This window comes from Corvus brachyrhynchos, unplaced genomic scaffold (genome assembly GCF_000691975.1).
Source record: "Corvus brachyrhynchos isolate BGI_N302 unplaced genomic scaffold, ASM69197v1 scaffold17, whole genome shotgun sequence".
NCBI classification, from domain to species: Eukaryota; Metazoa; Chordata; class Aves; order Passeriformes; family Corvidae; genus Corvus; species Corvus brachyrhynchos.
In genome coordinates, this window is record NW_008240046.1 from 10,070,231 (window position 1) to 10,083,507 (window position 13,277).

Consider the following 13,277-nt stretch of genomic DNA (forward strand, 5'->3'; position numbering starts at 1 on the left):
GTGGAGGGAGCGCCGCTGCCGGGGGCTCCCGGCTGGCTCGGACGTGGTGGGGAGGGCTCTCAAGTCCCAGGTGCAGCGAGGCCGCTGTGCGGCCGGAGGGGCCCTGATCCCCACCTCGCTCCGAGGAGTTATTCCTGGCATCGGGCGGCGTGCGCGGGGAGAGGAGGGAAGGAGCTCTCTGCTGCCTTTTAAAGTCCGCCGTCGGGAAAACGGCGCTGGCGTTCCCCCGCTGGCGCTGGTTCCAGCGCTGGGCTGCTGCAGCCAGGGAGCGCGGGGTTGGATGTGGCACCAGTGGGTGTCGGGCACAAGGGGAAAGGCACCGGAGGGCTCCTGGGCGGCACGTGTGGGACCTTGTTTGCTGGTCCTGGGGTAGCATTTGCTGCTGCTGTAAGGGTTTGGAGGCGTCGATGGGTGAAACGCCCCCCTTGGGTTTCTGATAAGCTCGCTCAAGGCATTGACTTTACCTGGAGGTGCTGTCCGTGCGGGGGTTTATTGACTCAAAGCACACAGTTGCAGTGCAATCCCAGTTCTTCAGTGCGTTTTGGGAAGTTGGGGAAATCACACTTCAGTGGAGAGCAGAGAGTGGGTGCAGGTCCCTAACTGTGGTAAAACAAATTTAGGAAATGTAAGATTGCTCCTTTCTGCCGACTTTGCATGTTTAAATGTAGAAATGTGTTTGAAGTATATATGACCCTACATATAATGCTACTGACAGCTGGAGAAAACTAGTCCAGTAAAATAAGTTTAAAGTTTAAGGTATCAGAAGCAGGAGAACATAATCCTTCAGTGTAAAGTATTTGGTATTGGGTGAGATTTGTGATACCACGTTTGGATGGCAGAGCATTATCAATCTGATGCAGGGTCTGGGTGAATTCCGTTAATTTGGCTGAATTACATTAGTTTTGGGGTAGCAGGGATATCACACCACTTTAGTTCTGACAGCACATGTAGTTTCTGCTGATTTTTATGCTGGTGCTTAACATATCATTCCAGTAACTTACCTGTGAAAGGAAAAGAAGTTTCCTGAAGTTTGGCCTAAGGTGTGGAAGGACTTTCTTCAAGCCTACCCTCTGCTTCAAGTATGTTAATACCCCAAATTATTTTAGAAGCTTTCTAACTTTTCTCTTTATATCCTTCCTATTAAAATCAAAACAAATATATTGTGAGGCGTTTAGCTGTTTCAGAGATGATGGAGGTAAGACAAGGGATTGTGGCATATAGGACTTGTATATATTGAAACAAGCTGATGGCAGTTCGTTTATGCTAGAAAGACAAAACATTCTATAAAAAGGTCCTGTGGACACTGTGCAGACTCAGTACGCAGTGGGTCTTGGATTAGAATTTGGATTACGCACTGTGGAAAATGTTTTGAGTTCTGGTTTGTGTTACCTAATGGCATTAAAACATCAGCAGTAAAAATAGGCATCAGGCCTATACAAAACCTAAGCTTGTTTTCGTTGACATCTATAATGTACTACATACTCAGACAGAAAAAGACATGGTGCCTGCCTGCCCTGCTTTTGTAAGCAGATCTCCATGGCTGCAATTGATTTCATTTGACTCTACCCCTGTCCACACGATTCTTCTAAACCCCACTGCACTGGGTTCTGATACAAATTGGCACAGAAAAGAAACAACCCCACAGAGACGTAATAAGTAGCCATATTGATATCTTATGAAAAGTGCAGTGATGTTTTGTATGAATGGCATGCATTTTTACCCTTTTGCCACATGTTGTGATGAAGGTTATTTGTGCATGGAGTAATCTTCTGTCTAAGTGATGTTACTAAAATGCAACTTTGGTTCTTCAGATGTGGATGAAAACTGGCACTTTTTGAAGTTTTAATGCAATGAGTTTTGATCCTGAAGTTCAGTATGTCTGCATGCATAAATGGTCTGACCAAGGTTCCTGACCTCAGTAGAAATATACTTGATAAGATGAATGACAAGATAGCTGTTTCTAGCTTTATACACGCTTACAGATTAACTCAAAATGGGTTTCAACTTTCTTACTACTCATAGAATCACAGAATATCCTGAGTTGGGAGGGACCCACAAGGATCATCAAAGTCCAACTCCTGGCCCTGCACAGAACAGCCCCAAAAATCACACCATGGGCCTGAGAGCATTGTGTTAATAAATTAATGTACTTAGCATATTTTATTTAGGGATCTTCTTATGCCATATAGCCAAAGATGTAGAAAGTTAGCAGTGCCATTTTAATGCATATTTGTGACTTTAAAGCAGAACTTCATGCATTCATATTAGCTTTTTCCATACTAAGATATTAAAAATCATTTTATACATTGCTGAAATTACTAAAAAGTATACAGAAATACTTGGAGTCATGTTTCTGTGTGTGTAAATTTTCATATGTCTGAAAGTGTCCATCTTCATGATACCTTTGCCATTTAGCACATTGGCTTTGATCCCTCGGTGTCACGATACAATTCTGATCCTCTGGCTTCTCAGTTCTTTGTCCTTTTCATTTGTTCTCCAGTTGGGGAGAGCTTCATCCCACTAGTTTAGAAGTTGAGAAATTTAGTATTGGTAAGTCAGCTGACAGCGCTCTTGGAAGCAAACAGTTGAGATTTCCGAAAAAGACAAATGTGTCCTCCTCTCTTCTGGGAAAAGCATTTGTATAAGTGATCTGCCACTACAACTCCAGTGAGAGTTATAAAGGTTACTAGTAAAAGTGGCTTCTGGGACTCCTGAGTTTAGTCATTGCTGACAATCATCCAAGATCCACGATATTATCTTGCCTGATGTCAAAATTCTCATTTATCTGAATGGACATACTCCAAGAAAAAGATCATTTAGAAATGCACTGAATGTTGTCATTGTCTTCATGAGTTCCTGCAAAGGATTGCATATGTGGGGAATGAGAGATTTCTGAATGGATGTAGGATACTGATGGGAAATGTGATTGACCACAGGATGAGCTCAGGACATCTTGTTCTACACACAACTGGAGAAGAAATTACCTCAAATAAAGCATTCTGGTTGCAAGATGATTGTTGCAGGTCTCTTAATGCCAATATATGATCTACAGCAGTTACACACATGAATACCCCTCTTCCTCACTTGACCATAAACTGAACCCTTGTAGAAGTGAGAGTGGGCAGGTTGTGACGGTCTAAAATATTGATAGTTTAATGGCTGGTGTTGAGCCTGTGTTTATTGACTGTGGAGGGGTACTACTGGAATAGCATACATAGACAATTGTCGTATCTTTCTTCACCGTGGCTGTAAAGATTCTGTCCTAGACTACATAGACTCCCAAGTATATGTGTGACAGTTGTGAATATAAGTAAGCAGCCCCCCAACAACTGTTATGAAGAATTAAGCAACAAACTGGAGTAGAATATTGTATGGTTAAACTTAATAACAGAAGTCCTCACAAATAAAGTATATCTCCATTCACATATCGTAAAGGTAATAGAATCTCAAAGACAGATGGAGCCTCTCAAAATGTTGCCCAGACAGCAGTGAACTTTTGAATAGTACGGAATAGTGACACCACAGCTCTGATGACAGCATCTGCTCTAGTTTGGGTTATGGCTTCTAGAAGCATTATTTAAAACTAATTTACATAAAAATCCAGGCCATAGGATGACTTCCACAACACTTAATTTGGAAGAGTATAGTCTCTCGTTAGTGTCTCAATGGCTGCATGTGTCTGACAAGTAGAAGTAAACCAGCCACGCAGGAAAAAAATCGAGGAAACAATCCTATATAAACCATCACATTACCATCAGGCTTGTTCGCTGACTCTGGCTCTTCCCTTTCACTTTTGCAATTACCTTTTCCTGCCACACCCAGTAGTTAATGTAGGTCACCCAAAAGACCTCATGCAGTTGCTAGAGAAGGGTGGGTTTTGTTGTCCTCAGCTCCCTGTGACAACTCATCAGAAATGCAGTGGAGTGCACGCAACATCTGCTGTTTCTGATAAGTAATCAAAGCAGGCAGAGTCAGTATTGATGATTCAGTGTTATGCTGTAGTTGCCTCTATCACTAATAGCAGTAGTTTTGCCTCTTTGTGGTGGTAACATCAGTTTCCAGAGTTTTCTTGCATCGTTGTTCTCACTAAATGACCTCATTTCTTAAAGTTACTTTGTCAGATGTACTACCAGAAAGGGATGATTACATTAATCCAATTTACTGGTTACTGGGATTTTTGGGAATTTATCTGTTGTAGCTAGGTAACAAAACATAGAAAGGTGTCAACTGGCAAAATGCAAATAAATATACTTCTGCAGGGAGCTTAACTAGGAAACATTTGTCAGTTGAGATTGGACTGAAGGAAAAGACAAAGTGTACCAAGTGATTTTGCCAGATTTTTCTTCCATCATCTGTATTTAATATAGAAATTTACTTCACCTGTGCTTTTTGCTTTCCAGAATATTTTTCTTTGGGAAATGTATGGAATAAATTTATTTTTGCTTTAAAGAACATGATGTTTTAGGTGAATTTTTTAAGGGGAGGGAGTTGGATTCAGTGCAATCTAATCTTGATTTCATTTACTGTAATAACAGCGAATGATGTGGATAAGCTGTTCTATAGCTCTGTGAATTCATGTAGATGATTTCTGCTCCTTGCCCATTTTGTTTGAGGTTAGTTAATTCTTTGCCTGGAGTTGGATTGCAAGCTGCTTGACAACATGGGAAAGCAATTGTGCTTATTTTATTTTGTTTGTGCAGTACCATGCAGATCATGGTTATGGAATAAATAATAATTGAAACAGAATTTAGGAGGGATTATTATTGTTCTTTATTCAGTTTCCTTAGACTGAGAAACATCTCCATATTATTTAAGGAAATTGAAACATTTGGATATCATCAAGATATCTGATTACTCCCATGAGGACCTAAACTAATTCTTCCAAATACACTGTTTATGAATGATTTGGTCTGCTATTGATTTTATTTTACCCTCAAATGTTTTTGGACCCTCATGCAGTTGAGAGAAAACAATGGGATGTGACTTGCCATGAAAGACTTTCAGCACTGTGAATTAGATGAAAGCCTTTTGGATATATAGAGTTAGCACGCATTTGTGATTCTTTTCAAAGGTACAGTGCTTCAGTGTGCTTTTTGGAAGCAGTAGTTTAGATGACTAGGCAATAATTTTGATCCTTGTAATGACAGTCTAAGGTTTAAAGTAGTGGTATGTATTTGAGTACAATCAGTTTCAGAATTTAGTTGCTCTATCCTTGATGCAAGGATTTGAAGAGAGGGAGAACTTTTTAGGGTATTACTGAAGAAGTATCTTGAAACATCAGGTTTGTTATGTGCAATAATATGTGTGTAGTAATTTGTATGTTCTGTGGTTGTTGTTTTTCCTCAGCAATATGTTTTTAGAAAATCTCGATGCCTTATCTCTATGCACTGTTTACCAATCTGTGCTCACCCTCTTCCTTTACAAAGACTCAAGGAGGAGCCCTGGGCACTTTTTGATAAATAGGGCCTGTTCTACAGGCATAACAAGGCCTCATCCTGAGTAAAGAGGGAAGTCCTGAGCTGGAGGCCTGTTGTAGAAGGTGCCTCCTACATCTGTGAATTTGGTTTTTTTTAAAAAAATATTTTTCAATAAGGCATGAGTATGCCCTAGGTAAATTGCTATGCTGGCAAGCTGGTAAGAGAAAAAATGCACTTATCTCACACTAGATCAGTAAAAAGATTCAATATTAAAAATTCAAATATATGAATTACCAAGAAGTACATGGTGCTTGGTTAAAAATACTATGAAACTTACAATTATAATATTCACTGTCAGATGGAGAAGTCCAGAGAAATAGAAATTAGTGTTGCATAAAACACCATCTATGAGTAGACTTCCTGTTGTATCAAACCGACCTGCTTTGAAGTTTTCATTGTTTTAAGGTAGCCTGTGTACCTGTCCTTGCCATCCTTTGACAAGTATCTGATCCTTTCTGCTCTTATCCGCATGTTCCATCTGTCGCGGACACAAGCAAAAGCAACTTCCGCACCTTTCTGTTCGTTTTATTCAGTACCCCAACCCCAAATTGGCCTGAATAGTTACTATGAAAAAAGATTAAAATACCTCCCAAGGAAGCCTCAAAGGTGAGTTGCTGTTCCTCATATTCTCAGTGTGCTGTTTTTGCTGTTTCCCAACTTCTTTTTCAGTGCAGTAGAGACTGCTATACTTCATGCTGACATCAGTTTGTATAGAATAACTTTATGGTTTTCTGCTCGGGGGAGTACATGGTTGGAAAAAAATGAGAGAGACCATTGGATTTGAAAGATCTCTTTGAGTGTTCGGAGGTGGAGCAGTGGCAAACTTGTGTTATGCCAGTTACATGAGAAAAGAATGCTGTGAGGTTCTCTATGGCAGTTGTAGCTGAAGATGAGATGCTGCATAGAGAAGCAACGGTGCTTCACATGGTGTTTGCTCCTGAGAGTTTGAACAGGTTTGTTTAAGACATGCGGTAGATCCAGGTCACCTGACAGCTTTAGGTTTTCAGTCACATTCTGCATAAATTCTTGTGCTGCACCGTATCAGGTCTATGGAAAATTGCAGGAAAATTAAATGTATTATAAGTAAAACATTCAGAGCTGGCTTGCTTACATATTCTCAGAACACTAGGAAGAAGACCTTACTTTGTGGTCTTTGGTTTTACTCTTGCTGACCTGCTATCAGGAATTTCCTTGACAACAAAATAAATAGGTTAGAACAATCCCACAGTGGACACCAAAATTATTTAACTGCATACTTTGGACACCAAAATTATTTAAAAACATACTTCTGCAGGAGTCACTTGTTCATAAGTATGTTTTATATGGAAAGTGTTGTGACTTCACAATTGATGTGTTCTGTTTCTTCCTTTATTATATTTTATTACCTAAAAACAATACAGAGTTAAAAATTGCTTCCTAACTAGCAACAATAATTATTTTATTTTGCTCAAGTGCATGACAGTCACACCAGAACCTGAGTTCATGGATGCTCTAGGTCAAGATCATCATGCAGACTTGTCCTGGGTTGCAGTCTATTCTATTACCATCCTCATGAGCTGTTGAAATCAGGTGGGGCAGTGTTTCCTTGCCTCCTCCCCCCAGACTATCTTTCTGTTAATGGCCCATCATTGTCCTGCCTCATGACTCAGAGATAACTCCCTCCGGACTATCTTCTGTTAATGAGCCTAATTAACACTTGGCCTCATGACTCATTACCCCATTGTGAGATGCTCCACCCAGAGGGAGGAACCAAGCATCCCATCATGGATATAATCTGAGACGCTGAACACCAGAGACACCCTTCCCACTGGATTTCCAGAGGACAGGAGCTACACAGCCACCACTGGACTTTCTGAGGAAGAACAGACCATTTTTTTCTACAGGATCACCGCTTCAGAGGACTGCAGCCACCATTCTACCAGACTGCTACCACCACCCTGCCTAACAGGGACTCAGGTTGTATCTTGACTCTGTCAGTTTGAACCAGTGTTTTCTTTTAGTCTTTTTTTTTTTCTTTTCTTTAATTTTCCCCATTAAATTGTTATTCTGAATTGGTGCCTCCCACTGGTTTGTTTTCAAACTACTACAAGACTAATCTGTGATCTTCCACTGCCCTCCCCAAACACACGTACTCCCAAAAATCATACATTTGGATGTTACAGCTTATTTTTATTGTAGGTTTTCCAATTACAGTGTGATAGTAATATATGACTTTCCTAGCAGTCTTGCTTTTTGTTCATTTCTCCATGTCTGTTTAGTTTTTCCTGCTCTGTTTTGAATGTCCAACCTCTGAAACTGTATAATCTTTTTCTGGAAATTATGTCAACCAGCTATTGCTGAGACTCCTTTACATTTTTAACACAATTACAGTAAGTTCTCAGGAGTTAAAAAGTAGATGTTAGCATATCATTTGGAGACATCCCATTTGTCCTATGAAAATGCAACTTTCATCATCATGGTAGAGCCTGATACTGAAAAATACTGTGTGGTAGCAATTTATCACTTGCTGTGAGGTAGAATGAATGTCTTAGAGCAATGGGGATTCATTGTGTGGATTTTGCATGGTAGATAGAGAAGAAACTGAAAGGGAAAAATCAGCCCTGTAATGTACTTCCTCTAAGTGAAGGAAATCAGTTCTAATTGTCTCAACGTTTATTCCTTAGTGGAACAGTGCTTCTGAGTGTCCAGTCCAGAATGTTTTACAGTCTCCCATGCAATGTCCAGCTATTAGAAACAGTTTATTAGATTGTTGAAACTTATTTTTTAATTTATGCATGTGTCTTATTCTGAAGCAATTAGTTTCAACATCAGACTTAATAACCCCATTCTGTATTCCTAATTGTCCAAGTTATAAACATTTACAAACCTTAATGCAATTTTACAGTACTCTGCAAAGCCTTCTATGGTGTTTAATTGCCTATATACTCCACTTCATTGGTTGTCTCAGCAAATAATTTTAGATTTGTATTAAAGAAGAGGGGCTTTTTTCCTATTTGACAGTTTTTCTGTCCTGTATGGTAACAGATGGGTTGCACTTAGTTCAATGAACCAGATGCAAAATGAGCAGAATTTGCGGTAAAATACTGTTTATGTTGCGTTTTTGTTCACACACAATAAATTGTTAGGTTTCTGATAATATAAAGTGAATGTTTACACTCCTTCATTGAAATTAATTAAAATGTATCCACTCTGCTCTGTGAAACAAGTAGTTTTCCAGGCCTGGGTGAGCTCATAGGTACAATTTGTACATTTCTTACTGAAGCTGTATCAGCATAAGGAACTCTTATGTTGTGCTCCCTGAGAGCTGCTATCTCTTGTTCCTGCTCCTGTAACCATCCCTCTGTGCCTGCACAGCTGTTTGTGGTTCTGTGCAATGAACTGGATTAGGAAACATTAATCTTTTTTCTTGAGATACTTTTGAATGAGGATCAGTTCCCTATTCCAGTTGGAATGGCCACACACATGGCTGTGCAGCCACAACTAAGGAATGGACACAGAGGAGAGAACAGACTGAGCAGTGTGAGTTGCTTCAATTGTACTGCCATTGGAAGAAACTATTCAATATGCTCCACATAGCTGTAAAACATACTGTAATTTCTCTTATTTCCTCTGATTTTTGTCTTCCCTTCCTTTTAGACCATCTTTGTCACTGAAGAAAGCATTAGTTGAAAAACTTTGACCATGACTGTGGTATCCCTCAAACTTTTGAAGTAAGTTTTGGCATTTAGAATCATTCTTTTCCTGCAACAAAGGAAGTCGTGTAGAGTTCAATTCCATAGTTTCATTCCTTTGGACTGGAGCTAAAGAGACTAATAACTTCTCAAACAAGAAGATACACTTACCAAGTGCATTTTTAGTGATGGTCTTCTAGACTGGCTTGGTAAATGATTTGTGTGTGAAATGGTTCTGAATGTAGAATTTTGGATAGTTCCTACTTTTAATCTGCTACATCCTTACTATAAGCGTAGCTCCTCTATTGCATATTTGACCTGATTCTGATCTCTGTTTGGCATTGTAAATAGAGAATATTTCCATAGAACCAGTGAAATTACCAAAGTGGCGAATATCTTTTGTCTTCCCTCCCCATCCCAAACACTATCTCAACTCTCATTTGCATTTATTAGTACACTATTATAAGCTATCAGAATTTCTTTTAAATTTTTTTTTCTTCAGAACTATTTCCTTGTGCTTTTTCATGAAAACACATGGCAATATTACAGCATATTTGTCCAAACAGCTATGTGATGATTGGTAGAAATTCCTCCTGTAGAGAATGGTGAATGTGATAAGTATCTTCCTTTAATTTACATAAAAGAGCAGTGAAATACAGTATTTTAGCTTGGCTGAAACCTAGCTAATAGAAGTGTGGTTTTCAGGGTTCTGTATACTTTCTAAGGATTTGATAACAGGCATTGCTGATAGCACACAGTTAGACAGTGAGTTGGATTCATTGCAGCTGTTTGCAAATGGCAGAAAGGCAGCAGAAAAACAGAGTGATGTGAATGTTGCTCATAGCATTCTGTGGAGAGGCAGCTTGGGGTAGCTGGAAAGAAACCTGGAACTGAAAGCGAAGAAGCTTTCCTGGTACTTTCATTCCTTCTATGCTCAGGGAAACAGGACTCTGGAAACACACAGCAGGGCATGTAACATACGTGACTTTGAATTTCATCACCTCGCTGGAGGAGACTGCAAACCCTTGAAAACATCATCTGAGTTGAAAGGGAAAGTTGGAGCAGTTGGAGACACTCTTCCAAGTGCTATATGTAGAATCTTCTTTGATAGTAAACACCCCCTTGAAAACCCATCCAAAGGCTGAAGGAAGACCTGAGATGGTGGTATAAAGCAAGTTAATTCACAATGCTACTTCTGTGGTGTTCTCCTGAACAACTAGCATGGCTGCTGGCTTGAGTGTGGAGAACTTTTGTATTTCTTTTAGCAAACCTAGAAAGCAGGGTTTCAGGAACTACAACAAATAAGTCTCCACAAAACTTACTTGGGAAATAAATCTGTGAATTGGATAGGCTATAGAAGTTGTTTCCCTTGATCTGAAACTGAGTCAGACAGGGAACTTGCATAAGGCTGACTATTTTGTCATGGATTTCTGCTTTGGAGGCCCAGGAAGGGAAAGTTTAGATTGCCCCATCAGAAATACTGAAGTCCTTGACATCAGCATTTTTCATGACTGATACAGTTCTGCTGAAATGTATTTGGCTTGTTTCATTATTGCTGATAAATTGGGTAAATTAGTGGGCAGAACAGAAAGATAAGGTTCTGCAAACAGACTCTGAGGTAGGAGCCATTACAAAACTATGTTTTCTTGCCTGAAGAGGTGAAATTTGATATTGTAACAACCTTCAAGAATTGGAGGAGTGGGATATGCTTCAGACCAAGAGAGAAACAATAGAGTTAAAATCCCACTCAAGGTTGCAAAATGTGAAACAATATGTGCTCAAGGTGATGTTTCAGAATACAGTCCTGCACCAGGCTCCACAGTGAGGAGTGGCTGTCTGTGTGTGTCTTCAAGCTTGTATGATGTACCAGCTTGCTTTTGGGTGGTGGGAAGAAGGAACAGCCTGTATGCCTGCCACAGCCCTTTTGTTATACTGAGGCATATACTGTGTACTAAAAAGGCATGTACTAAGCCCTGTGAACCAGTTACCAATAAGAAATTTATAACTGAAGGGAAGGGGAAGAAGTCTACTTTGTATGGATTTAGACATATGAACCCTAGAATTTAGCAGTACTTCCTGCTTGAATTCCAAGTTCATGTATTAAGACTATCTCAGCATGTGGTGGGGATGAGCTTTCATAATGGTCTTCTCCAGAAACTGTGGAAACAGAAGACTGAAATAAGAGAGTAAATAAATCCCTCCTATACAAATGCAGCCTCTATAGATTGCTGTCCTTGTCTTTCTTAGCTGCTTTTTCCTACAGTTTGCACTGAAATAAGAGTAGGTACACTGAAAATCAGGCATGCTGAAATAGAACTTAGGCTGTGTTTTTGTATAAATAATGCAGAACTAATAGTGTTGTAGTATCCTTAATATGCTTTTCATATTTCAGATTGCGTAACTTGGAGTCAGAAGCTCATTTGGCCTTCCCATCAGTGAATGTCACATCAGGGTGCAGGGTGTGGTGTCAGTGTTCAATTCATTTCACAGAACTTGGAATGGAGTAAGACTTAAAGTAACTTTTGTAACTGTTATTCTCTAAATATATCTATTTCCTTAAGATGTACCAGTAATACTGTGTGCTAAACAACTGAATTGTCCAAGTTTACTTAAAATGGATTTGTCTTTTGCACGTGTTTCTACCAGTGATGGGATCAGATTTTACACATTGTTATGAGTCATTCGTCATCAATGCTGCTGCAGTGTTACATTCTAGACTTTAATCTTGCCATTCAGACTTTTGTAGCCTTCCTTGAGAATAATCTTCTCCTTACTCAGTTATGGTTGCACCAAAAAGAGTTGAAATATTTTAAGTCTTGCCTACAGCAGTTAATCCTTCTCTATGCCTACCCTGCAGTAGTGCTGGTACAAGAACTTGTGCAGCTCTATAGTAAATTCTATTGGGAAACCAATCTGGTTCAAAATTGACTTAGTACCTATTCAGTGTTACTGTGGTTTAATTCCCCCAGTTTAATTCACTTTTTTCAGCCACAGAAATGTTTATGTTGGCCCAAGGGAAGAATGCAGGAGCAAGCATCCAGTTAGGGTACACCACTTATTTTGAAAATGCTGGTTTGAGGTTTTAGTTCCAACTGTGCTATAGCTGCTGATGAAGCAATGGCAGCACAGAGCTTAGCTGTCTGATAAGCACCTTTGTGTTCAGGTGGGTTGCAGACCAGCCTGCAACTTTTGCACCTTAGCATTCAGTATTATCTGTGTGCAGTGGCAGTGTCTACTTCAGCAACTGGTGCAGCTCTGCAGGAATGAAGCTGTAGAGGAAAACTGATGCAGTGGGTTCACTGACCACGCCACTTACATTTTGCTGTGTGTGGGAGAATTGGGAGGACTTCAGGTTAGTTTTTTTCTGGTCTCACAGACTGAATTTCCATTTGTAGTGGTTTGGTCCAAAATACTCATTACTGTTTATCTGCTGTGAGATAAGAATTAGGAGAAATGCAAAGCAGGCACCAAACTTGAAAGAATATAAAGAAGTTTATTAACAGACCTAAAAGAAGAAAAAAAAAAATTATACCACCTTCAGAACTCTCCTCCTCCCCCCACCCTCCTCCCTTCTCCCACTGACAATGTTCAAAGACAACCCTTAAGATGTTCAGTCTGTTTACCACTTCCATAATAACCTTGTTCAGTCCATTTAGAAAGAGAAGTCTCTTCTTGCTCATGCTATGAAAACATTATCACAACGAGACAGCCGCCCACTTCCAAATATTGTGCAGTCCATTTAGGAAGAGGAGTCTCTCTGCCTGCGTGTGAGTCCTTTCCCCCGACTTGCAGCTTTTCCCGCAACTGCTTTCGAGGGTCCACTCTTGAAGTTTTTTGGGGTACAATTTTAAGGTTGAGCCGTTCAGAAACAAAAACAGAGGCCCTTCTCCTTCCCTGGGAGCAAAGGGTCTTCATCATCTTCATCGTTAGGACTATCTCTGGGAGCATCTCTAGGAACTGAGGTTTTCTCCTTTCCCATTTGGAGCAAAAGTCCTCATCTGGTTCATCTCTAGGGACTGAGGTTTTCTCCTTTCCCGTTTGGAGCAAAAGTCCTCATCTGGTTCATCTCTACGGACTGAGGTTTTCTCCTTTCCCATTTGGAGCAAAAGTCCTCATCTGGTCCATCTCT

General features: G+C 39.9%; 1 protein-coding gene and 1 long non-coding RNA gene across 5 annotated transcripts in view; one reads left to right on the forward strand and one right to left on the reverse strand.

Moving 5' to 3' along the window:
- Window positions 1-1,068, reverse strand: part of LOC108449154 — an 8,129-nt gene extending 7,061 nt beyond the window's left edge. Inside the window, exon 1 of the long non-coding RNA XR_001865287.1 lies at window positions 115-1,068. This is a non-coding gene — a long non-coding RNA (uncharacterized LOC108449154). The remainder of the gene's footprint in view (window positions 1-114) is intronic.
- Window positions 994-13,277, forward strand: part of SLC7A2 (solute carrier family 7 member 2) — a 53,741-nt gene continuing 41,457 nt past the window's right edge. The window contains exons 1-3 of one of the 4 annotated variants that reach the window (XM_017744585.1): window positions 994-1,079; window positions 9,114-9,187; window positions 11,541-11,651. The gene's annotated coding sequence lies outside the window, so the exon portion shown is untranslated. Of the gene's footprint in view, window positions 1,080-7,392; window positions 7,434-9,113; window positions 9,188-11,540; window positions 11,652-13,277 lie in introns of those variants that run through there. The other 3 variants (XM_017744587.1, XM_017744586.1, XM_017744588.1) reach the window with 3 other exon arrangements.